General features: G+C 50.2%; 1 long non-coding RNA gene across 1 annotated transcript; it reads left to right on the top strand.

Annotated features, from left to right (window-relative positions):
* Window positions 1-1,277: 1,277 nt before the first annotated feature.
* LOC138844941 (uncharacterized) lies at window positions 1,278-24,420 on the top strand. The gene is made up of 3 exons (XR_011381426.1): window positions 1,278-1,457; window positions 2,631-2,886; window positions 24,153-24,420. It is a non-coding gene; the product is annotated as an uncharacterized lncRNA (long non-coding RNA).
* The last annotated feature ends 1,205 nt before the right edge of the window (window positions 24,421-25,625 follow it).

The raw sequence follows: 25,625 nt of genomic DNA, 5'->3' as shown, positions 1-25,625 counted from the left end.
ACTTCTGATCCAGTTCCCTGCTAATGTGCCTGGGGAAGCAGCAGAAGATGGCCTGGCCTAAGTATTTGGACCCCTGCTACCTACAGGAGAGCCAGATGGAGTTCCTGGCTCCCACCCATTTGGGGAGTGAACCAGCAGAGGGAAGATTCTCTTTCTCCCCCCTAACTCTGCCTTTTTTTTTTTTTTAAAGACTTTATTTATTTATTTGAGAGGCAGAGTCATAGAGGGAGGGAGACAGAGAAAGGCCTTCCATCCACTGGTTCACTCCCCAAATGGCCACAATGACCAGAGCTGGGTTGATCCAAAACCAGGAGCCAGAAGCTTCCTCCAGGTCTCCCACGAGAGTGCAGGGTCCCAAGCATTTGGGCCATCTTCCACCACTTTCCCAGGCCATAAGCAGAGAGCTGGACTGGAAGAGGAGCAGCCAGGACACGAACCGGCACCCATATTAGGATGCCAGCACCTAGCCCGCTATGCCAGAGCACCAGCCCCCTAACCGTCCTTCAAATAAAATAAATCTGAAGAGAAGAAAAATGCAGCTGCCCCTCTAGGCCCTGCAGAAACACCCTCACCCTGGCTCCCCGAACAAAATGCACCTCTTAACATCCCTCTGCGTCCAGCACCATGTCCCGTACTGTGCAGCCAGTGGCCCGAACCTCAGGGTTGGCTTAAATGAGGGCAAATGGCAGGTACAGTCACCATGTCCTGTTGATGGGAACAAATCGTCCCCTCCGGTGTTCCCCAGCCCACATCAGCCCCCTGGCTATTCTCTGAGCCTTGGCTCCTTGGCTTGGAGTGCAGTGGACAGTGCCCTGCTAAAGTGGTACAGTGCCCAAAGCCTGGGACCTGGCCGGTGCCCAGCACACGCTCAGAGCCAGAGGGGGCAGCATGGCCTAGAGCTGCAGGGAGTAGCTGGGAAAGTTTCGGCAGCTCGACAAAACTGGCATTTCAACTCAGCTTCGACTCACCTGCTTCAGAGCACAGTGAGGGGCCAGGTCATCTGGGGACCCAGATGGGACTGAAAGTTCTCCGACTCATGAGGAAGTCCTCCATTTCTCACTTTGCTTCGCAGCACCAGCCTTGAGCCCTGAGTCAGGGCTGGGGCTGGGGGCTGGGAGGCAATGGGAGAAGTGGCGCCTGCACAGGGAGCCAGCCCAGGTTCCTCTGCATTCTTTCTGGAACTTGCAAGAGCAATGGGCGTATATCCAAAGTGAGTTGGTGACATCGTGTCCATCAGGCAAAAGCCTGGTGAGTCACTGGTGGTGTCATACCGAGGTGGGCGGGACTTCCCCACTGACAAGGTCTGGGGGACTTTGCCACGCCCCAGACACAGAACAGGAAGCAAGGAGACCTCCAAGGCTGGCAAGAGGTGCAGTTCAGGTATCAGGAAGCAGCCGGCAAACTGGGGATACTGACGCACTGAAGGCGCCCCATTCCATCAGCAGGATCTCCTGGAGGTGCAGCTGTGGGCTCCGCACTGGGAGGTGGGGTGTGCCCCTGCTCCCCACCCAGCACACTTGCCCTCCACCATCAGCCAGCAGTCAGCTGCAGATATATAAATAACCCGCATGTGACTGTCCTCAGAGCCATGCCTCCAGCCATTTCCCGTTATGGGATGGAGGGAACAGGAGAGGAGCTGGTGGGGGTGGGGGTGGCAGGGGGCAGGGACAGGGTTGACAGCAGAGAGAGTGGCAGGCGGAGGCTGTGTGCCATGCTTGTTTCCCTGAGGGTTGGGGGAAGGAGGGGTGTCCCCTCTTCTGTTCCGCTGCCATCACCCTGCTTCACAAGCTCACTATGTTTCCCCGAATACTACCTTCGCTTCCTGTTTCCCGTCTCTAGTTTCGGTCCCTTCCGAGCAAACTTCACTTAGTGCTTCCCAGTTTACTCCCCTGATTACAAACCGGAAACCATTCCTCAGCCGGGTTCACAGCACAGCCCAATCCTCTGGAAGCCCCTCCGCAGTTAGCCGGCAGCCCGGCTCCCCGCACTGCTCAGGGCCACCCCTCTGCGTGCACCGCACACGGCAGCCCGGCTGGCATCCAGGGCGTTCCGTGAGCCGGGTGGTTCACACGCAGCCTCGCGGCTTTGCTCGTCTCCATCCCTGCAAGCCCGTCCCGCCCTCCACAGGCCCAGCAGCACCCTGGGGTTTCATGTGAAGCGGTGAGGCTGTGGGATGAGCATCTGTGTGGCCAAATGGTGGCTAATGTCACCACGACTGTGGATGGCAGCCAACAGCTCCCGCCACTGTCCCACGCCCCCCACGCCCCATCAGCCTGGCTACTCCCTGGCTTCTCCCTGGCTTGCAGCCCTGCCTCTCTGCCTGGAGCAGTCCCCACTGAGCTGCCCGCTGGCCACGCCCAGTGCTCACCTTGGCCACACAGCAGAGTGAGGCAGCCTTGCCGGGAGCGCCAAGCGCGATCAGCATTGCATGTCACCCAGGCCTCTCCGTGTTCAGGAACTGCCTGCCTGCCTCTTACGCGAGGCCCCCGTGTGCGCCTGTGGCTCTCAGGGACACCTCCCGTGTCTCTCAGAGGCCAGAGTGACCGCGCATGTGTGGGTCCAGGGTGCCAAGGGCCTGCAAGAGGTGGGCGTGGTGGAATGGAGGCCACGCATGTTTTCCCCGACTGCAGGTGTGTGAAGCGCTGCCCGGAAGTCCCTGGGAGAGGCAGAGTGGACAACAGAAGGGGGCCCCAGGAGGAGACGAATTGAGGAAGGCGGAAGCGGCCTCCGGGCTCTCACACCCCAGCCGCCGGGCAGATCCCAAGGCGCAAATCTGAGGTTTCGCTCCTGTTGCCTCCTAGGCTGCTTGCCCGCTCGCACCCCTGGCCCCCGTCTGCTTCATCCACAGCGACTGCCGTGAGCTCCAGGTGGCTGCGCCTGTGACGGGTAAGCTCGGGAGCCCGTCCCAGGCCAGGGTTTCTGAGGATGGCCCAGCTTCCTGGCCCGGGTCCTGCCCTGTACTGCTGTGAAATGTTCCTCCTGGCGCTTGCCTTCTGGGCGTGTGTCCTGCTTCGGGATGGATCGGAGGACAGTGGCAGGGAGAGCAATAAGGCAAACACAGGAAGACAAGGGGCCTTTTCACACCCGAAGCAAGTTGTTGAGAATAGAAGGGATAGATTGTGCCTCTAAAAATAGATGGAGCGAGAAAGGCAGGATGACCGCAGCCAGTTGATGGGGGTTGATTTTCTCACTGGTCCCTGACCCCTAGTCCGTCCCACACCTCTGGGCTGTGCGTGCTCCTGGCTCCCAGCTTGCAGTGTGTCCCGCCCCCTAGCTCTGCCCAGCCAACTCCAGCTCATCTCTCAATATTTACCCAGGTCAAAGGTCCTCTCCAGGAGGCACTCCCCATGGGGCTTCTGTGCTACTCTCTATTAAAGCGCTCAGCCTCCAGCCCCCTGCTCACTCATCTGTCACCTCTCATAGACTGTCGCCATCTGAATGGAGGGCTCGGGAGTGCATCTTCGAATTCCTGGTGTCCAGTACAGTGCCCGGCGAGAAGGTGGTCAGTAAAGTGTAGTTGCTGAATGCAGGGTTCAGTTTCACATGACCTAGCCTTGACATGGTGTCTGGTCCTTGGAGCTGCCAAGAACCTATGGTAAACCCAAGAGCCATTGCCCAACCAGCACCTGGGCGTTGCTACTGCTCAGTCCTCAACCCAGTACCAGGAGACCCTGAGCAGGGCCTGGTATTTCCTGCCACGCACCCCAAGGGCCTGGAAATTCTACCATCGCAACCAAATAAGCAGTGGAGCTGGGGCCCTGTGGCTTCCAGGCAGGAGCCAGACCTGAACTTGGCTCCTCTGTGACCAAGGTGAAGCTTCGTCATCCCTATCTCTGGACTTTGGTTTTTCCATCTGTCGAGAGTCCTAATTAGAAAGCTCTTAGAGATTCCTGAAAGCACTGTTACTGTTCCGCAGTCCAAAGGTTAGTGTGTCATGATGGTATCAGCAAGGCAATTAATGTGGCCTAGGAAATAATAAGGGCACTTATTCCCAGAAGCACATTGATTAAAACCACAGAAGTTCCTTGGAACTGGGCTGCAGGACTGTAAAAGCCTGAGCAGACAAGCAGGCCCTGTGGGAGCGGAGCCTCTGCCAGGCCGGGGCTGCCGAGTTCATTCGGTGGCTCTTGGCGGCTGTGCAGGCCCTCAGGTGGCCCTGCTGCAATGAACGCAGCCTCCTGCTGGCTTCTGGGGGAGGATTCACCGTCCCGTCCCATCCTTTGCCTAAGAAGCGAAGAAGAGGCCTTAGCACAGCTCAGTTTGCTTTTCAGGTCTCCAGCCAAGAGAAACGCATCATCGCTTCTGCTTCTAAACATCTGCGAAGCAGAAGTGTGATCCGGGTCACGCGTTGACCCAGCTCCCTCTGGACAACAAGAAGTCACCTGAATGGCCGGGGGCGGGGAAGTGTGGTTCCGCGCGGCTCTGACAGCAGAAAGGGTAGAAGCTGCCGAGGGAGGGGGTGGCTCTGCAGAAACGTGAAACCGCCGAGTGGCAAAGAGCTCCATAAATCAAACCATCAAAAGAACAGACTGTGGCAGCAGTTTGTAAGTCATCACAAATAAGAGTAATATCCTTGTTTTCATAAGATTTATCTTGTTTATTTGAAAGGCAGAGTTACAGAGAGAGAGAGAGAGAAACAGAGAATGAGAGAGAGATTCCATCATTGGTTCACTCCCCAAATGGCCACAATGGCCAGGGATGGGCCAGGCCAAAGCCACGAGCCCAGAATTCCATCCAGGTCTCCCACAATTGTGGCAGGGACGTAAGCACTTGGGCCGTCTTCTGCTGCTTTCCCAGGCACATTAGTGGAGAGCTGGTTTGGAAGTGGAACAGCTGGGACTCATATGGGATGCTGGCATCACAGGTAGAGGCTTAACCCACTGTGCCACAGCGCCAGCCCCAAGAGTAATACCCTTAATATACTTTTGTAAAGGTCTTTAAAAGTCATTAAGACAAAGAACAGCAACCAACAGAAAGATGGGCTGGGGACACTGAGAACTCACAAAAGACAAAAACAGAAATGGGCAGTGAACAGCCAAACAGGAATGCAACAAAAAAATGAAGGGCCGGCATTGTGGCACAGTGGATAAGAGACTGAGTATAAGTTGGTAGAATTTTTCTAGCTGCAAGAGAAAAATGATGTGAATGTTGCTTTTCTAAGAAATTTTCCTAAAACAAGAGAGCAGAGATGTTTATAAAAGGACATTTCTCAAACGTGGCTTATTAAGACCAAATTGGAAACAATTTAAAGTTTTTAAAAATTAATTTATTTGAAAGGCAGAATTACAAAGAGAGAGAGAGAGAGAGAGAGCTCTTCCATCTGCTGTTCACTACCCAAATGGCCACAACCACTGGAGCTGGGCTAGAAGCCAGGAGCTTCTTCCAGGTCTCCCACATGGGTGGAGGGACCGAAGCACTTGGGCCATCTACTATTGCTTTCCCAGGCCATAGCAGAGAGCTGGATCAGAAGTGGAGCAGCCAGGACTAAAACAGGCACCCTCATAGGATGCCCGCACCGCAGGCGGCAGCTCTACCTGCTATGCCACAGCACCGGCCCCAGCGATCTAAAGTTTTAACAATAGAAATTGATCAAATAAATTACCCTTACTCCCAAAAATAGAATACTATGTAACTATTAAGATTGATGATGAAGATGATGATGTAGGCAATTGTTTAGCTATGATACAATCTTACATTGTTAAATATGTGTTTTCATGTATAGGTACATGAGAGTCTTGGAGGTCTGCCAAAATAATAAGATGGCTCTTGGTCTATTTGTGTTCCTTTAACAGAAAACTGTAGAAAAGTGTAATTTATGAATAATAGGCATTTGCTGGCTCATCACTCTGGGCACTGGGAAGTCCAAGGTTGAGAGGTCACAACTAGAGAGGGTCTTCATACCGCATCATGTCATGGCAGAGGGCGGGAAGGCAAAAAAGCAGGCACCTAAGACGGCCAGAGATCACACTTGCGGGCTCCAGCATTTTGTAACTGTGTCCATCTGTTGTTGAGGGTAGAGCCCTGTGGTCAAGTCACCTCTCAAATACCCCGCTTCTCAACACTCTTGCTTTGGAGATGAAGCTTCCAACACATACTCTGGGCTAGGGGACTTTTCAAAACACAACAGTAGAGGACAGCATTGTGGGGGAACGGGTGGAGCTGCCGCCTGCAATGCCAGTTTCCCATATGTCCTGGCTGCTCCACTTCCAATTCAGCTCCTTGCTAATGGCCTGGGAAAGCAGCGAAAGAAGGCCCAAGTGCTTGGGCCCCTGCACCGGCGTGGGAGACCTGGATGAAGCTTCTGGCTTTGGTCTGGCCCAGTGCTGGCTGTTGCAGCCATTTGGGGAGTGAGCCAGTGGATGGAAGATCTCTCTCTGTACCTGAAATAAATAAACTTTCAAATAAATAAATAAATCTTTTTTTTTAAATCAGTATCTCTTTCTAAATGGTACATGTATTACTTAAGTGAAAAAAACGTAAATCAAAAAGTTTGTTTTAATTTTTTTAAACAGACCTTCAGTATAAAGAAAAACTCACCTCTACTGCCTATTTTCCTAGATGTTATAGACGTGGGGAAGAATGTAAGAATGCATTTTCTTATCACTAAAACGCTGAAGCATGGATGGACAGCGCTGAGAGTGCAAGGCCAGCTTACATTACATAGAACATGCATAGGCAGATGGAGGTTTGCCAGACCGTCAGAGTCTGCCTGGGGCCATCGCCCTCCCCTCTGTCCAGCCTCGCTCTGAGCCGAGGCTAGCGGGGAGGCCCTTGAATGTGGATGGCTTCAGCAGCACCCAGAGCCCCATCTGTCAACCTTCCACAGCTGTTTGCTGGGGCGAGGCAGCCAAGAGGGCATGAGAGGAGGCCCTGGCCAAGGACACCCTGCGTGGAGAGCCCAGCCCTGACACTCTGAGCCTGCTGGCCTTCACTTTGAACCTCTCCCTGCCTCATCAAGGCCATCAGTCAGGCCTTTATGCCATGTGTGTAGGTGGCCCATACAGTGATTCATAGATCACTGGGAAAAGCACACCCGACAGGGAGGAGGCTCAACCCCAAACAGTCACCAAGCAACTTTAATTAAGGTCTCTTTGGGGTACCTCCTCCAAGCTCACCACCTTATATCTAGGTCTTCAGCCCCAGCTGGTTCATGGCTCTTCCTCAAGCCTCCCCACTCTCCAATGACTGCCCAGGGCCTGGTGCGAGTCTGCTCAGTGATGGATCCAGAGGGCCCCAGACTGCCCTCTCCATCTTCCCAACTGCATCTGAAGACACGACTCAGTGTGTGCTGGGGGCACTCCTGGAGAGGCCACCGACCTGGAGCTGGGGACCGTGGGGAGTGAGGGAAGCTGGGGGCAGAGAAAGGGCACTGGAGAGGGCCATGGAGACAAGACAGAAGTGGGAATATGCCACAGGAATTCCATTCCCATCTTCTCCCACCCTTTAAAAAAAAAAAAAAAGACATTTACCTAATGGTTGCCTCTTTCCCACATCATAACATAATATCAGGATACAAAGAATAGGTGATTAAATTGGAGCATAGTTTTAATACGATCTATCCGGGAACAAGCAAATCCACTATTTTTGTCAATCTATTTAATCGAACTGAAAACTCCACAGCAATCAGTAGTCGTTGCACTTGTGGGGGCACCCCTTGAGAAGGAGCTGACAGTCTCAGGGAAGAGGTGGAAACATGGATGGGTGGCCCCCGAATTTCCACCTAGAAAGGACTCAAGGGCCTCATTTGGTGGGAAAGAGGCACAACTGGGACCCCAGCCTGCTGTGTCCGCACAGAATTTTGCCTGAACTAGGAACACCAGCGGTTTGTGACAAACAAGAGGGCTCATGCATCTGGGGATGGTGGTGCTGAAGGAGAGAGAGAGAGGAGGTGGTTAAAGCCCCAACCCTGCCCTTGAAATCAGCAGTAGACATAAGTAAAAAACACACCTTCCACATAGGAAAGACGCATTTAAACATCCACACGGAGTCAGGGAGTTTGGCAGTGGGTATCAGCATTGACTGGAGTCTTGTAGTCCTCTCTGGGCTGCAGAAGGGGCCCTGCTGGCCTGCCCCGGGCTCCAGGAGGCTATGAGGACACATGAGAGGCTGGTGGAAGTGCAACAGAACCAAATAAACCTCATTAAACCGATCTCAGGCAGGGGCTGCTGCTCACTGGGTTTACCTGGTCAGGACACAGCCTTGATTGCCATAACTCGACAGAATCTGCCCAGCCCAGATGCCCAGAGGGGTTCTCCTACACCTGGGGCATGCACAAAGACAGCGAGAGGAAGCAGCAAGAATAAATTTGTGGCCGGCGCTGTGGCATAGCCGGTAAAGCCGACATCTGCAGTGCTGGCATCCCATATGGGCACCAGTTCAAGTCCCGGCTGCTCCACTTCCGATCCAGCTCTGTGCTATGGCCTGGGAAAGCCGTAGAAGATGGCTCAAGTCCTTGGGCCCCTGCACCCATGTGGGAAACCTGGAGGAAGCTCCTGGCTCCCGGCTTCGGATCGGCGCAGCTCCGGCTGTTGCAGCCATCTGGGGAGTGAACCAGCAGATGGAAGACCTTTCTCTGTCTCTGTCTCTCTCTCTCTCTGTCACTCTTTCAAATAAATAAATACATCTTTAAAAAAAAAAAAGAATAAATTTTCTTGACTGAAAGAGAACTGCACTATTTAACCATAAATTTACCCAAGTCACCCCGTGTGACACGCTGTGGGTGAAATGAGTTATTGGCTTCCAGTTCCCTTCTTATAATATAGAAAAGATTTCTTTAAAAAAAAAAGTTTGAAAGGCAGAGTTACGGAAAGAGAGGGAGAGACAGAGACAGGGATCTTCCATCAGCCTGGCTCTCTCCCCAGATGGCTGCAAAGGCCAGCGCTGGGCCAAGCAGAAGCCAGGCAGCAGGAACTCCATCTGGGTCTCCTGCATGGGTGGCGGGGGCCCGAGCGCCTGGGCCATCTTCTGCTGCTGCTTCCAGGTGCACTACAGGGAGCTGGGTTGGAAGTGCAGCAGCGGGGCTTACATCTGTGCCCAGGTGGGATGCCGGCATCACAGGCAGGGGCTTTACCTGCGACACCACTGCGCCAGCTCCTTAAAAGATTCTTAATCAAGCATAACTGAGATGAGGGCATAGGGGGGCAGGGTTGTTTGTGCGTGGAGAAGAAATAGAGGCTAGGGTCACTCCAGAGTGTCTGGCGCCCAGATCTGCATTGTTACTGAGACCACTGGACTTCAGTTCCCTTATTGGTAAATCAGAGGTAGCCTCAGCATGGTTGTGAGGATTACATATTAATGCACAAAGTGCAGCACACACCGGATGTCTAACAGTAACTACCTGCTTCATTCTTGTTTGTAACATTGCAATGTATTACTCTTCCTCCTGCATGTTCCAGCTTCTCCCAGTTCCCACCTGGCTGTACTTTGCTATTCATGTCCCCCATGTCAAGATGAGAAACAACTTTTTTTTTTTTTTTTTTTTTTTGACAGGCTGAGTTAGACAGTGAGATAGAGAGAGACAGAGAGAAAGGTCTTCCTTCCATTGGTTCACTCCCCAAATGGCCACTACGGCCGGCATGCTGCGCCAATCTGAAGCCAGGAGCTGGGTGCTTCTCCTGGTCTCCCATGCGGGTGCAGGGCCCAAGGACCTGGGCCCTCCTCCATTGCACTCCCGGGCCACAGCAGAGAGCTGGCCTGGAAGAGGAGCAACCGGGACAGAATCCGGCGCCCCGACCGGGACTAGAACCCGATGCCGGCACTGCAGGTGGAGGATTAACCTAGTGAGCCGCGGCGCTGGCTGTTGGTTTGTTTTAAAACGTATTTACTTATTTACTGTCATTCAACATTTGGAAGCAGAAAGACAGAGACAGAGATCCTCCATGCACTGATTTATTCTAAAATGCCTACAGCAGCCAGTGTGAGGCTATGCTAAACAATGTCCTTTTTAAGATTTAGGGTGCCGGGGCTGGTGCTCTGGCACAGCGGGTTAAAGCCCTGGCCTGCAGTGCCAGCATTCCATATGGGCACCAGTTCAAGTCCCGGCTGCTCTTCTGATCCAGCTCCCTGCTAATGCTCCTGGGAAAGCAGCAGATGCTTGGGCCCCTGCACCCACGTGGGAGACCCCGAAGAAGATCCTTCCTTCGGTCTAGCCCAGCCCTGGTCATTTTGGCCATTTGGGGAGTGAATCAGCAGACAGAAGACCTTTCTCTCTCTCTCTGTGTCTCTACCTCTCTGTGTAACTCTACCTTTCAAATAAACAAAATAAATCTTAAAAAGAAAAAAAAATAATAAATTCCCAACTTTGACACATCTGTCCTTAGAATTATTAAAAAATAATATCTTAAAAAAAAAGATTTAGGGTGTCTAATTCTATATGAAGAAAACCCTGCTGTTAGACACTTGTCCCAGTTACTAGGCAGAGGCCTAGGCAACCAACCCCAGGATCTGCCTGCAGAGATGGGAGAATGGAATGTGGCCACAGGGTCCCAGCTCAGTGATGGGTGAAGGGAAGCCAGAGCGAAAGGATGGAGACCAGGTCAGCAGCCTGCATTAGGAGATAACCTGCGTGGTTGCCTCCATGCCTGAGATTCCAAGACTTCGAAGTCCGTCTCTGTTTACTCCCCTGATCCAGCTAGATCAGCCCAAGCCCAGCTGACTCAACCAGCTACTCACACTGAGCAGTGGCTGGGTTGCGATGAGCATCTCTGGCCTCTGAGCTGTCATCACGAAGCTGGAAGAGACCTGGAACCCATCAAGAACAGAGCCAGCTCCCAGTGGAAATATCAAACCCAGTGTGCAGCATTCCATGGGCCAACAAAACACCAGGTTGATTTTTAGAATACAACATTCCATCATCATTTGCAACTCAACTAGTTTTCACCATGTTAATTCATGTTGTGTTTCTAGGCAACACGCAGTGCCCATTTGCTTCCTTCCCTAATGATGTTTCTTAACTGGAAATCGTGAGTGGGAAGCTCCAGGCAGGGCGTCCCAGCATTTGCCTTAGCTGAGTGCCAGTCTACGGCAAATCTTCAGGCTGCCTGCCAGACCCAGACTTGTGATTCGAAGCGGAGAGCAGGGGAAAGATTGACAGTGACCCAGGCACTGGAGACTGCATCTAGCATAGCAATAAAGTGAGCAGGGGCAGGATCAGGCTTTCCCACTGACACACACACAGGAGGAGATGAGAAAAGATGGTGGAGATGACCAGAGAGGAGGGGACAGTGGAGGTAGGAGTGGGTGTCAGCTAGGGAGTGAGGAAAAGAAACAGGAAGTTCCTTTGTGGGGGCCCACCCAGTATCATTTGCATTCGTCAGAATAGAACCAGCAAAGCAGAAGTACTGCAAGTATGAGGGGGTGAGGCACTTATTGCAAGCATCGGATCTTACACAGCCCAGAAGGGAGCCGCGGAAGTAGAGGTCTGAAAAGCAGAATTGCAGGGTCACAGCCAGATCACTGACCAGCCCCGGGAGTGGGTGGACAAGGCAAGTCTAGCTACTGGCATGGAAGGATGTGGACTCACTGTGGCTGCTGGCTCCGGGAATCCACAGCAGAGCATCTGGAGGTGGCGTGGGGTCACAGAAAGGGACGGTGAGGACAGCCAGGAGCTGCCTACACCTCTGCCTGTCTCTCACCACCTCCAACCAACCATGACCTTCCCAGTTCAATGGGAGCTCTTTCTCTGCAGACTCCCACCTCTCATGCAGCTCCCATCCGGCTGACTCTAGCCCAGAGCCACACAGTGACGGAGGTTCTGGGAGATGCACTTCCCAGCATAAGCCAGGTGACAAGAGACCATGCCAACACTCCTGACCAAAGGAAGACAGGGACAGACTTGGTTTTCAGATACACAGAGCCTCGAATGTTTGACAACTTGTTTTAAACTGTATGATAGAGAGGGAAGCTGTCAGAGTGTTCTGGTCGTTAAGAATCTGGGTTGCAAGCAGTTGAGATTCTAGAACAAACTGGCTTAAGCTAAAAAAGACTTTGGGGGAAATATAGCTCAAGGAATCAAAACAGCAGCTGCCGGTGAATGCCAGGACAGTCAGCCCTGGGAACTTGACCCCACAGGAGCACACCCTCACCTTGTTTCCATCCCTCTCTCACTGTCTCATTTCTTCCTAACTCTGAGTGTAGCCTCATTCTCCCAGGTTCCTCATATGGCAGCTCTGAGGTCACAGTCATAGAGTTCCTGGCCAGAAAGAAGGGCCTCTTCCATGAACTTTATTTTAAAAAAAATCCATGATTGTTTTGTTTTGTGTTTTTTGGATTGATCCTCGGATGAATTCCCAGACAATCACTGTGGCCAGGTGAACAGGACATCACTGTGGTTAAGACATGGTCACATGGCCATAGTGTGGCCTAAGAAGCAAGGGCGATAGGGCTGGTGCTATGACGCAGTGGGTTAAGTCGCCACCTGCAGTGCCAGGATCTCATATGGGAGCTGGTTCGGGTCCTGGCTGCTCCGCTTCGCATCCAGCTCCCTGCTCATACACCTGGGAAAGCAGCAGAATATGGCCCAAGTCCCTGGGCCCCAGAACCCACGTGGGAGACCCAGATGAAGCTCATGGCTCCTGGCTCCACCCCAGATGTTGCAGCCATTTGGGGAGTGAGCCAGCAGATGGAAGATCTGTGTGTGTGTGTGTGTGTGTGTGTGACTCTGACTTCAAATAAACAAAGCTTAAAAAAGAAAAAAGAAGTCATACACCAGGCCCCACTCTCTCCCCACCTTCCATCCATTTCCAGCTCCATGGAAGAGTCTAGCACACAGGGGGGACGATGACTCCCTGGGCTGCAAAATGCTTGTTGGCTCTGAGGTTTTGTGTGTCTTCGTTTGCCTGATGACCCCCAGCTTGTGGGAGCAAGGTCAGACTGGGAAAATAAGGATACAGCAGTTAAATGGTATTCCTCAGGGCAGGGGTCCTAGAACCTAGGGGCTCCTTCACTCCTTATCTAATCAAAGGCATGGAAGGCTTGAACTTGACCCACTGGCAGAGCAGTAGGAACAAATCCCCTTTTGTGAGTAAGTGGTCAAAGCAAGACTTTTAGGCAGCATCCAGAAATTAGCACCTCCCATCTGTGCCCTCTTTGCTTGTTCCTGTTTAGGCGATTATTGCTGTGTGACCTCTGAGCAAGTTGCTAGACACCACTGCTCCTTGGCTTGCTCGTGTACGCGGTGAGAGTGCTGGACTTGGGTCTTTTCTGCTTTTGTGCTAGAGTGTCGTGTCTGTCTAATGACAAACCCTTGGATATGACGTGATTCTAGAAGGTCAACAAAAAGCCTTCTGGTTTCTTAGTGTCTGCCAATGCCTTGTCCATTGGACAAAGCCTTTCGTGTTGCAAGGTGGTCTGAGAAAAGCTTAAAATGTGACGATTCCCGGAAAATGAGCGTATGACTCAATCTCATTCAAGTAAAAGTGAAAATGATTGATAGCAAAGGGAAGAGGAAGTGTGCAGAAAAAGAAGCAGGAAGACTGCAGACCCACGAAGGGGAGTAGGGAGATGGGGCTGCCGAAAGCCCTCAGGGACTGGACTTGACGAGAGAGGGTGGCAGCAGCCAATGGGGCTGACTTATTTCAACTTTGTCTAGGTAGGCAGGCCCTAGATAGATCAATGGGTGAAAACTTGACTCTGAATCTTGATTTCCATCCCAGACTGTCTGGGAGACTCTGAGATCCTTTTCCCCAGATTTCCTACTATCCCTAGTCTGGTGACCATGAAATAGACACTCATGTCCTAAAGGAATGAAGCACTGCCGTTGGCCCTTGTCCAACTTGACTACAAGAACTAGAAGGAGGAACCCAGAAGCTAAGAAAGGAATACAAAAAGAGACACAGCCCCTAAGAATGGTGTCAGGAAGGGTTAAGCCCCCAGTGAGAGGGGCCTGGCAGACCCTGACCAGAGCAATCAGGAGGTCATGTTCAGGGCACGAAGATGAGCTAGTCCCACAGCTTGGGGAACAGCACAGTGTTAACAAATGACAAAGAGACAGAGGAGCCATTCAGCTTCAAAGTACTTGCTTTCTTTCCACTGTAAGAGCCATGGGCACGCTTCTCAATGCCTGGGCTGAGCTCAGGACCTGACACGTAGTAGGAGCACAATAAATGTTTGTTCAGTGAATGAAGAGTGATTGTGAGAGGGATGAAGAGGAGAGCAGAGATCCCAAGATGGTTGAAAAGATCCTAAGAGGAGACTCTATGCTTCAGGAGCAGAAGGTCATGGTGGTGGTTGGTTCCCTAGGCAACAGACTTGGAGAGAGACTGCGTGCAGGAAGTTCACTGAGACATGTCCTTGAGACCCACACTTGCAAAAAAGTGAAGGGAGTAGAAATGGGCAGAGGGATGAATTAGACTGTGATGCAGATGCAACCAGGGTCTGATGGCCCTTCAGGACAGACCCACCTGAGCTGGGGGGCTGGGTCTTCGCATTTTCTCATCAACTATACCCTGGATAAAGGCTACACCCCTGGAGAAGACATAATGTGAACCACGTGTGAGCTGTCAGCAGCCGACACTTGCAGCACTTTGGGGAATGCGTGACTCAACCTGGAGAAGGCATGTGTGTGCATACCGCAGCACCACAGCCTCCTCCACAATGCTTCAGCCAGCCTCCTCCTGTTGAAGGTGAACAGAGCCCAGACGTTAAATCACCCGGCTGACTAAGAGCAGAGCCTGGACACCTTTCACGTGATTGCCAAGGGTTTCCATAGCTTTAATGTGCTTGGGATCTTGTATTGGATGTGATGGAGCCATTGGCACAGATGAGGAGAACTGGAGATTCCATCACTGGTTCCCAAGCTTCTCTGACAACAGAGGCATTTGGACAACTGTTGGAATACAGATTTCTGGGCCCCACTTCCAGTGATTCTACTCCTGCAGGGTCTGAGGCAAATTCTGAGGATCTGCGTTATTTTTAAACATGTACCCAAGTGATTCTTAGGTGGTTTGTCTCAGCATGCACTCGGGGAAGCAGTGGCTGGGGTAATGGAACACTAGGAAGGTTCCAGACTTTTAAACACTCTAAGCTTAAAGAGAATTGACAAATGGTCTTGCTATGGAAGGAAGTCACAGGTGGGTCCAACGGGACTCCCTGATGAGAAGGGATCACTAATACTTTGGATGCCCAAATCAAGATTTCAACGTGTATGCTGAAGTATTATGGCATAAATGGACACTTAGTGATGCCAGAAATTGCTCTTGAGAGAACAGTGGGAAAAGGCAGTAGAGAAGCAAGGAGGTCTGACGGTGTAGAGCACAGACTCTGAGTGCTAATGGACTGCCTGGGTTCGAATCCCAGCCTCATCACTTGCATGCTGTGCGTCCCTGGGAAAGTTCCTTACTTCCCTCTGTCTTAGGAGACCTAGAAGGGACAGGACCCTCACTCCGTGTGCAAGAAGGGCAGCTGTGGGGAGGAAGCATTCATTCTGGTCCTGCAGAACTAGGATCTATTCTTCTCAGATCTGTAACAGAAAGAAGCCGAGTGAACCTCCTCGGAAGGTCACAAGCTCCTTGGTCAGCTGGAGACAGAGGCCCTTGTGTCAGGGGCCGGCAGGGGGTACAGAGCCCCACCTTGGGAGGCACCTGGCCTAAGATGACCTACCAAGTCCTTTCCACACCCAGGCGGTCTGACTGTAGGCTGAGGTGAGAGCAGAAACACACCCCATGGCCATCTGTTTTGGAAGTTTTTAACATTATCCTGGCTAAAGGCAGTGGCCTAAGGTAAATGAGTTCCTTTTTTATGAATCAGTAAACAGATAGCTTCCTTCCTGTGAGAACACAGTGACTCGACACACCTGGTCAGGTGAACGCAGGTGCACAGCCCCGTCATGGCTGTCGAGAACAGCCTCGTGGCTCACATGGGAGGACAGACTTACAAACGCTACATTCCTAAGTAGCATCATGGCAGATGGGTGCCTGCAGGGGTGACAAGGGCCCAGAGGAAGCCATAGGTTTGGCCCAGCAAAGAATGCTTGCAGGAATGTGGCCTGGGGCGCTCTGAATTAAAAGTGGGAGACAACAGATGAGGGAGCTGGGGCTGAGACAGAGGAGGAGAGGCCTTGGCCACATCCCTGTGTCAGGTAGTCAGCTTGGCTGGAGGAAGGAAGGATGCGTGCTGGTCTGCCAGGCTGGGCTTCCTAAAAACCGATCACCCTGCAACGTGATCTGATTGACCACAGTCACCTCCCCATCAGAGCGCCTGCTTGATGGTAGTTGCGTTATGTGTGCTAGCTCATCAGATCAGTGCTATAATTAGGTAGAGCAATGGCTGTTATCTCCAGGGAGCAGGGTCCAGAGGAATGAATAGCTACGGCCGACGGCAGCTACTTGGCTCCCTCATAGGAGCTCACTTCCTGCCCCTTGGCCCACGGTGGCAGCTCCCAGCAGCCACCTGTTCAGCACGAACCCTGCTCTCTTGTCCTCAGCTGAGTCAGAGTCCCACCCCTAGAGGGGCCCTCAAGGAACTGGATCCTAAGAGAGATCCAGGCTGTCCATGGGCTGGCAGCTGTGATATGGAAACAGGCACTGTGGGTGGCTGCATATTGCTTCCTTGAGACAGAGAGAGACAGGGAGACAGAGGGGCAGAGGGAGCAGATGCCCAGGCAGAAGCAGAGCCAAGGAGACGCCCCACTTGGTTCCTGCTGGGTGGCTGCCCACATCCCTCGTTCCAAGAATGCTCACCCTGAGCTGTTCCAGGAGAAAGAACTCAACTATCTTTCTTTATTTCTTTTATTTATTTATTTATTTTTTTTTGGACAGGCAGAGTGGACAGTGAGAGAGAGAGACAGAGAGAAAGATCTTCCTTTGCCGTTGGTTCACCCTCCAATGGCCGCCGCCGCCGGCGCACTGCACTGATCCGATGGCAGGGGCCAGGTGCTTCTGGTCTCCCATGGGGTGCAGGGCCCAAGCACTTGGGCCATCCTCCACTGCACTCCTGGGCCACAGTAGAGAGCTGGCCTGGAAGAGGGGCAACCGGGACAGAATCCAGTGCCCTGACCGGGACTAGAACCCGGTGTGCCGGCGCTGCAAGGTGGAGGATTAGCCTAGTGAGCCACGGCGCCGGCCTCAACTATCTTTCTTTAAAGAAAAGATTTATTTATTAGAAAGGCAGAGTTATAAAGAGGCAGAAGGAGAGAGAGAGGGAGAGAGAGAGAGAGAGAGAAAGAGAAAGAGAGGTCTTCTATCCACTGGTTCACTCCTCAATTGGCTGCAATGGCTGGAGCTGCACTGATCCAAAACCAGGAGCCAGGAGGTTCTTCTGGGTCTCCCACATGGGTATAGGAGCCCAAGGACTTGGGCCATGTTCTACTGCTTTCCCAGGCCATGGCAGAGAGCTGGATTGGAAATGGAGCAGCTGGGACTTGAATTGGCACCCATATGGGATGCCGGCACTGCAAGCAGTGGCTTTACCTGTTATGCCACCATGCTGGCCCCCTAAGCTATCATTTTTAAGTCATGCAATTACCAGTGGATGCCTTCATCAGTGCAATCTAACTTACCCTAACGAATACAGTGATCAGTACCAAGATGGTATCTCTGTTTCCAAGACCTGAGGTACGTGCCATTGTTGCAGCAGCTGGAAGATGAGAAAATTGAGACTGTGCTGGACAGCTGGCATCGTTGGTGAGCTGAAGCAAAAAAATACCTGACAGGAGCAACCTTCTGCAAGAGTGTGAGCGACAGCCCACGTGCCACAGAGTCCCTGCTCCGGAGGAAGCGGTTGCGTAGTCACGTTGTTAGTGGGTGCGGGTTGCTCCTTTCTGCCTTTCTGCAAGGTATCACAAGAACAAGCGCAGGCGCAAATTGGTCACACTGCAGACAGTGTCCAGAAAGCGGAAATGTGGATCTTTGAAATGTGGATCTTTTTAAAAATCAATTGTTTCTGTACCAAAGCAAGAAGAGATCAACTATAGCTGCTCAAAGCACTTTTCAAAGACCCATTGAAACTTCTCAGCCAAACCAGGAGCCAGGCTTATGGCAAAGAGGAGACTAAGGGTTTAAGGACTTGCATGAAAAGCCGATTATTTCAGATTGACTCAAGGTAGCCACCACTATAATGAGACAGAGAAACAATGATTTATCATGAAAACCAAATAACAAAGCGGATTTAAGAAGTATATCCAGGGGGCTGGTACTGTGGTGCAGTGGGCTAAGCCACCTCTTGTGGTGCCAGCTTCCCATATCAGCACCAGTTGAAGTCCTGACTCTTTACTTCCAATCCCGCTCCCTGCTAATGTGCCTGAGAAGGAAGGTGATGATGGACGAAGTGGATGAAGGATACACACTTTGGGAGGTAACAAGTGATGGTGCAAGTACTTGGGTGCTTGCCATCAAGGATAAAAGTTTCTGGCTCCTGGGTTCAGCCTGGCTTAACCCAGGCTGTCCTGGCCATTAGGGAAGTGAACCAGAGGATGGAAGATTCATATTCTCTTTCTCTCTCTCTCTCTCTCTTGCTTTGCCTTGGAAATAAATAAAGAAATATTTAAAAGAGCAACAACAACAAAGAACTGTATCCAGGAAAGAACCTCAGGGAACTGGCTCATGGTATTGTCTGAAGCTTTCTTAGGTTTCAAGGGAATTATATTGACAAAGAACTAACAGCCTTAGCAAAAAAAAAGCATCTGTAAGTGTTTAAACCTTAAAACAGCCAGTGAGCTCCCACCTGCACAACAGGATGAAGGCTGTGAAATCTACATGCATCAAAGAAGGTTTAATCCAAAGCTCACTTCAAATCTCTCAAGAAAGGTGATGGATGAAGAACCTCCCAGAAGGCAAAGCCACTTGGCCATGAAGGATGATGGATAGACCACTTCCAAACACTTTTGTTAAAGTTTTGTCTATTTTTTTTATTTGAAAGGCAAAATGACACAGAGAGATAGAGACAGAGAGACAGAAAGATTTTTCTGTTTGCTGGTTCATTCCCCAAATGCCCACAACAGCCAGGGTTGGATCAAGCTAAAGCCGGGAGCCAGAAACTCCATCTGGATCTCCCATGTGGATTGCAGGGACACAAGCATTTACACCGTCGCAAGCTGAACCGCAAGGTGTGCATTAGCAGGAAGTTGAATTGGAAGCAGAGGCACTCAGATTGTGGAGGTGGGCATCCCACACAGTGGTTTAACACCACAACTCCCACCCTTCGCTTCCATCCTCTTTTACTACTTCCTGCCCACATGGAATAATCACACCATTGTCTCATGTGGCTGTTGTTCATTCATTTTCACTGCTCAATAGTGTTCAGTTTAAGAATGTATCACAATTTATTTATCTAGTCTGTCATTGATAAGTTGTTTCTGATTTTTTTGGGTTTTTTTTGTTTTTTTTTTTTTGCTATTATGATATGAACATTCTTGTACATACATGTCTCAGTGCACATGTGCACATATTTCTCTTGATTTGTTCTTAGGAGTACAGTGGTGACTCTTGAGTGCTTAGCTCAAAATGCCAAACTCAAAGTAGTCGTAGCAGTTACACATCTTCATTTTCTGTCCTTGTTTTCCCTGTGTTTCATAGCTCTGTCTGCGTTTATCTTCAGATGTTTTAATATTGCCAAACCTGTGGATGTATTGGGTGCATAGCTGAGTTTTCATTTATAATTTCCAATAACTAATGAAACTAAGTATCTTTTCATATCATTTATCCAACACTTGGATTTTCTTTAGGTACCTATTGAAAACTTTTGGATAGAGCTATTGAGTTGCTGTTTTCTTTACATTAATTTGTAGGAATTCTTTTGTATAATGATGGATCATCTACATAATATTGTATATGTTTTCTCTCCCTTTGGGGCTTATTTTTTCATTCTCTTATCTTTTGATAACAGAATACTTAAATTTAATGTGGGGCTGGCGCCGCAGCTCACTAAGCTAATCTTCCACCTGCGGTGCCGGCACACCTGGTTCTAGTCTTGGTCGGGGCGTCAGATTCTGTCCCAGTTGCTCCTCTTCCAGTCCAGCTCTCTGCTGTGACCTGGGAGTGCAGTGGAGGATGGCCCAAGTGCTTGGGCCCCGCACCCACATGGGAGACCAGGAGAAGCACCTAGCTCCTGCCTTCGGATCGGCGCAGTGCACCGGCCACAACGCGCTGGCTGTAGCGGCCACTTGAGGGGTGAACCAACGGCAAAAGGAAGACCTTTCTCTCTGTCTCTCTCTCTCACTGTCCACTCTGCCTGTCAAAAAAAAAAAAAAAAGAAAGAAAGAAAAGAAAAGAAAAAAAAATTAATGTGGTTGAAATTATTCACCTTTTTATTACTCAGTCTGTATTCCTTCCTATATGATTCACAGTCAGAATCCCTTTAAGTTGACCTATTTGGTTGCCCAGGCACAGTAACACAATGTGGTTGGGTGACAATCTTGTGCCAGACCATCTGCTGGGTCCTAGGCCACCTATGGATGTCTGCCTTAGGGTCAGTACCCATCTCTGGCCCTATTAGCTGTGCCCAAGATAAGGAGTTCCATTTAAAAGAATACATGATGGGAGTAGGAGGAAATTAGAGCCAGCATATGATAGCCAAGTTTAGAAGTATGATTCTTGGATAAAGAAAATACGGTATATACACACAATGTAACAATATCCAATCTTATATATTTGAAAAAGAAAGCTTTGAGAGGGAGAGAGAGAGGAAGAGACAGAGACAGAAAGACCTAAGGAGATGCCGGGGTCAGTGTTGGGGGGCAGCATGTTCAGCCGCTACTTCTAACACTGGCGTCCCGTATCAGAGTGCTGGTTTGCATCCTGGCTGCTCTGCACTTCTGATCCAGCTCCCTGCTGATCTGTCTTAAAGGCTGTGGATGATGGTCCAAGGGTTTGGGTTTCTGCCTCTCAAGTGAGTGACTTGGATGGAGTTCCAGCCCTGGCACTTGTAGTCATTTAAGGAGTAAAGAAGCAAATGGAAGATTTCTCTCTCTCCCTTCCTCTCCCTCCTCTCTGTGTCTCTCTGCCTTTCAAATAAAACAAATAAGTATTAAAAAAAAAAAGAAAAAGGAAACAGAAGGAGCTGACTCTTCCCTTCACATGCCTGCAATAGTCATGACTGGGCTGGACTAAAGCTGGGAGCCAGGAACCCAGTCCAGGTCTCCCTTGTGAGTGGCAGCGACACCACTACTCAGGCTATCACCTGCTTTCTCCTAGGGTGCGCTCCGACAGGAAGCTGGAATCAGAGCCTGAGCCAGGAATAGAACCCAGGAACTCTGATGTGAGGTCAGGCCTCTCTCCCACATGGGATGTGGATGTCTTCACCAGTGTCCCAACTCCCAGTTCCATGAGTGCCCACCCTCCCCCCCTTTAAAAGAAGGAACTCCTGCAGGTGAGCACTGTGGTTCAGTGAGATCAACTGCTGCTTGAGATGCCAGTATTCTATATCTGAGTGCCTGGGTTCGAATCCTGGCTTCCCCTCTTCGCTCATGTATGCTCTGGGGGTGATGGCTCAAGAAGGTGGGTCCCTGCTACTCACATGTGAGATCTGGATGAAGTCCCTGACCCTTGCATTTGGCCTTGCCCACCCCTGGATTTGGACAATGAACCAGTGGATGGAAGACCTCTTTCTCCCCCTTACAAGTGATTACAAGTAGATACTTTTTGTTTTAAACTAAAAGAAAGAAATCTTGTCAATTTCAACAACATAGATGAAGCTGGAGGACATTATGTTGGGTGAAATAAGTCAGGCCCAAAGGGACAAACACTGCATGAACTCACTTAGGGAGAGAGTGCGTAAAAGACCTCACAGGAATAAAGTAAAACAGTGGTTACCAGGAGTTAGAGGTAGGGAGATTGGAGCGACGTTGACCAAGGCCATGCATTTCAGTCAGGCAGGAGGAATAAGTTCAAGAAATCTATTTGTGCACCATGAGACTACAGTTAACAACAACACATTGTATACTTGAAAACTGCAAAAAAGGAAAGAAATATGACTAATTGACAATAAAGCTCTTAATAATCCCAATCCAGCAATAACGAAAATGATGAACAAGAAACTTGTTAGAAGTTGTTTTATTCCATGGTATGGAATGTGCAGTTCAAATATTTGGTGATTGAATGCTCAACAACACTGACACAGCCTCCAATAAAATATGTAGACAGTTTATTGATTACCCTAGGTGATTCCAAAGTTATCACCAGGAGGTAATAAGCTTCAAACTCCATGACAATATGTTGAAATTATAACCACAATTGCAATCCAAAAGGTCACAGTCCAAAGTCTTGAGAAAGGAGATTTGGTTAAGATTTCCAGTGCTCATCAAGGAATTCCCGAGACAGAGCTGGGCTGGCAAGACATGAACATTCCTGTTATTTCAGGAAGCTGAAAATGAGAACCTCCTCCTACCAGAAGCCTCAAACTCAAGTGAGGTGGGGCTGGTGGGAACTGTGCAGGGCAGGTCCAAAGAAAAGGAACCGAATGGAATCATGGGCTCATCCAACCCATCGTGCATGCGTGGAATGCCTGTCCTGCATGCGTGGAATGCAGGTCCTGGGGTGGATACAAAGCTGAAGACAGGATGCCTGTATGGGATGGGATGCATTGGGTTGCAAGTGTGAGAGAACTGGACAGGACAAGCGTCAGGGTTACCTCAGGCGGCTCCTGAGTCATCTCCCCTCTGTAAACTGGTCCCATCCTCAGATTGGCTTCCCTCGTTGTGCCAAAACAGCCCTAACAAACACCAGAATTTGCAAAAGACAGGAATCTTCAGTGGAGTCTCTCTTTTGAAAGCAAAGGCATGGGGCTGGTGCTGTAGCAAAGAAGGTAAAGCCACTGCTTGCAGTGCTGGCACCCTGGCTGCCCCACTTCTGATCCAGCTCTCTGCTATGGCCTGGGAAAGCAATGGAGGATGGCCCACGTCCTTGGGCCCCTGCACTCACATGAGAGACCCAGAAGAAGCTCCTGGCTCCTGGCTTCGGGCCAGCCCAATTCTGGTCATTGCAGCCATCTGGAGAGTGAACCAGTGGATGGAAGACCCCTCTCTCTCTCTCTGCTTCAGCCCAGCCTCCCAGTAACTCTGCCTTTCAAATAAAATAAATAAATCTTTAAAAAAAAAAAAAAAAGGCAAGGGCATTTTTTCCACTGAGAAACATGAAGCAAAGATTCCCTTACTTTTAATTTTAATTGGTTCAAACTGGGTCACATGATCCCTCCAAAACCAATCCATGTGTCCAGAGAAATGCCATGCGTAGATTGGGTCAAAAAGCCCCAAGCTGAAGTCTAGAGCTTTGGCAGGAAGTGTTTATCTCTAGACAATAAAAACCCGTCCCTGGGTAGACTCTGACTTTCAAATAAATAAATCAATCTTAGAAATAAAAAGGAGAAAATGAATACCTGAGTGACAACAGGGACTTATTAGCGGGAAGCATACTGTGCCATCTTTCAGTAAGTGTCCATTACAGACTCGGGCTGCAAGGAGTTTGCAGTTTGGAGGGGGAAGACACAGGTATAATTGACTCATAGTGGAAATATGGCATGAGAAATGGAAAACGCTGTGGGAGACTAAAAGACCCTTTATAGCACCTGAGGGGCAAGGAGCTGAGGGGTCAAGGAGCTGAGCCCCAACAGATGCATTTTGGAAAGCTGCAGAAGTTGAAGTCCCTGCTAAGGCGAGGGAACAACATGAACCTTCCCTGCAATCCAGAGCATGGGGGGTGGGGGTGGGGAGAGAGGAGGTGAGAGCAGCTGCTTAGGGGAAGCAAGGAAGAAATTAGATTTATAGTAACATTGAAACCTCCAAGGGCAAATATCTGGACCAGATGGGACTACAGAGGTCATATTGGAAGCCAATAAATGACCATTTCTTACACACTGTATATATTCCAGATTGTTCTATGCATTTTATTCATATTACTTTGGTCAATGATTGTTCTACGCATTTTATTCATATTATTTTTGGTCAATTCTGACCATCCAGTACAGACCTCTTACGTCAGTTCTATTAGAAGGGAAATTGACATTCAGAGCACTGACTTAGCAAGGCCATCCAGCTGGTCAGTGGGTGGATAGGGTTCAAACAGGTACATGAGAGCTGGAGCTGAGGCACGGAAGGAATCGTGTTTCAGTCTTTTTCTCCGCAAGGCAGTGGGCCTCAATTCATGTGAATGCTTCAAATCTTTACTAACATGTTGCTCAAAATTCTTATTTTGTTTACAGTGAGTTTTTTCCCCTTTATTACTCAGGCTCCTTTGGGCTATAAGTAATTGGAAACCCTGACCCAGCGAGCCAAAGCTGGAAGGAAAAAGATCACTTCATTTAACAAGAAGCCCCAGTGGGGGTTGCTCCAGGGTTCATGAAATCAGCGAAGCAGTGTCACGGAGAAACCTCGTTATTCGCATCCACTCTGCACTCTTGGCATGTCAGCGAGGTCCTTGGAGCACCTCTCTGAGGGACAACAGAGCTGCCAGAGTTCAAGTCCACACAAGACCTGACAACGTCCACGGGGAAAAGGTTAGGTCATTTCCTGAGGCTCCGTTTTCCTTCATGAAGCAATGACCAGGCAGACATGCTCTCATGTCTGCTTGCCCACTCGCTCCTCATCCACAGTTAGTGGGCTTGGCGAAGTGCATGACCACGTGAGAAACAGTGGCTCAGAGTTCTCTTAGAAGGCAGAAAGCAGGGGGCGCAGACTTGGGGCATGGGTTGGGTAGGGTAGGAGTCAGGGAACTGAAGGATTCAGCTGCAGGGGCATTGGGTGGACAATCGACACGTCTTACCTAAGTCACACGTTCTCAGTGGCAGTGATGTTCCCCCAAGAGGGGAAAAATGATTGGAGAAGGATTTTATTCTTTCTATGTGTAAAGCACAAATATGCATAGAGTACAAGAACAGATAGACAGCCTATCAATGACATTAGCATTTCATAGGGAAAGCGATTAATGTCTAAAAAGGCTCCTAGAGTGAGGGTGATAATGTTAAAAAGAAGAGTGAGGAGCACTGATCAGCCTCAATGTGCCTTTATCCAGAAGTGAGCCTCCTGGAGAAAATGGGTTGTGGTATAGTGGGTAAAGCCTCTGCTTGCGATGCCAGCATCCTATATGGGCACTGGTTCGGGTCCCAGCTGCTCCACTTCTGATCCAGCTCCCTGCTAATGCACCTGGGAAAGTAGCAGAGGATGGCCCAAGGGTTTAGGCCTTGCATGGAGACCTGGATGAAACTCCTAGCTCTTGGCTTGGCCTGGCCCAACCCTGGCCATTGTGGCCATTTGGGGAGTGAACCAGTGGGTGGAAGAGATCTCTCATCTCTCTCTCTCTCTCTCTCTCTTTCTCTGCCTCCCTCCACCCCAGTAACTCTAACTGCCAAATAAATCAATCAATCTTAAAAAAAAAAAAAAAAAAAGAGTGCTGCCTTTTTTGGTAAAACACTTTCCCAGAGGCATTTGAACCATGCTTGCTTTTCATTGTTTAATGTCTAATAAAGAGTGAGCATTTTCCCCACGCCTGGGCTGTCACAGCCCCAAATTTGGATCAGCTGCCAACATCGGCCCCTCTGTGCTTTCAGTGTTGTGAAAGATCTCCGAGCCCTTTCAGGTGAAGTTTTCGCTCCGTGTCGCCTCCTCTGGGACGCCGCCACTCGTTTCATCAGAGCCACTTTCCCATTGCTGCCGACGCTGTGCCGCCTTCACCGCGTGCCTCTGGCCGCACTCCGCAGGACAT

Source organism: Oryctolagus cuniculus, chromosome 13, assembly GCF_964237555.1.
Source record: "Oryctolagus cuniculus chromosome 13, mOryCun1.1, whole genome shotgun sequence".
In the NCBI taxonomy this organism is placed as follows: domain Eukaryota; kingdom Metazoa; phylum Chordata; class Mammalia; order Lagomorpha; family Leporidae; genus Oryctolagus; species Oryctolagus cuniculus.
Note: the sequence above shows the minus strand (reverse complement) of the source record. Positions and strands in the feature narration are given on the sequence as shown.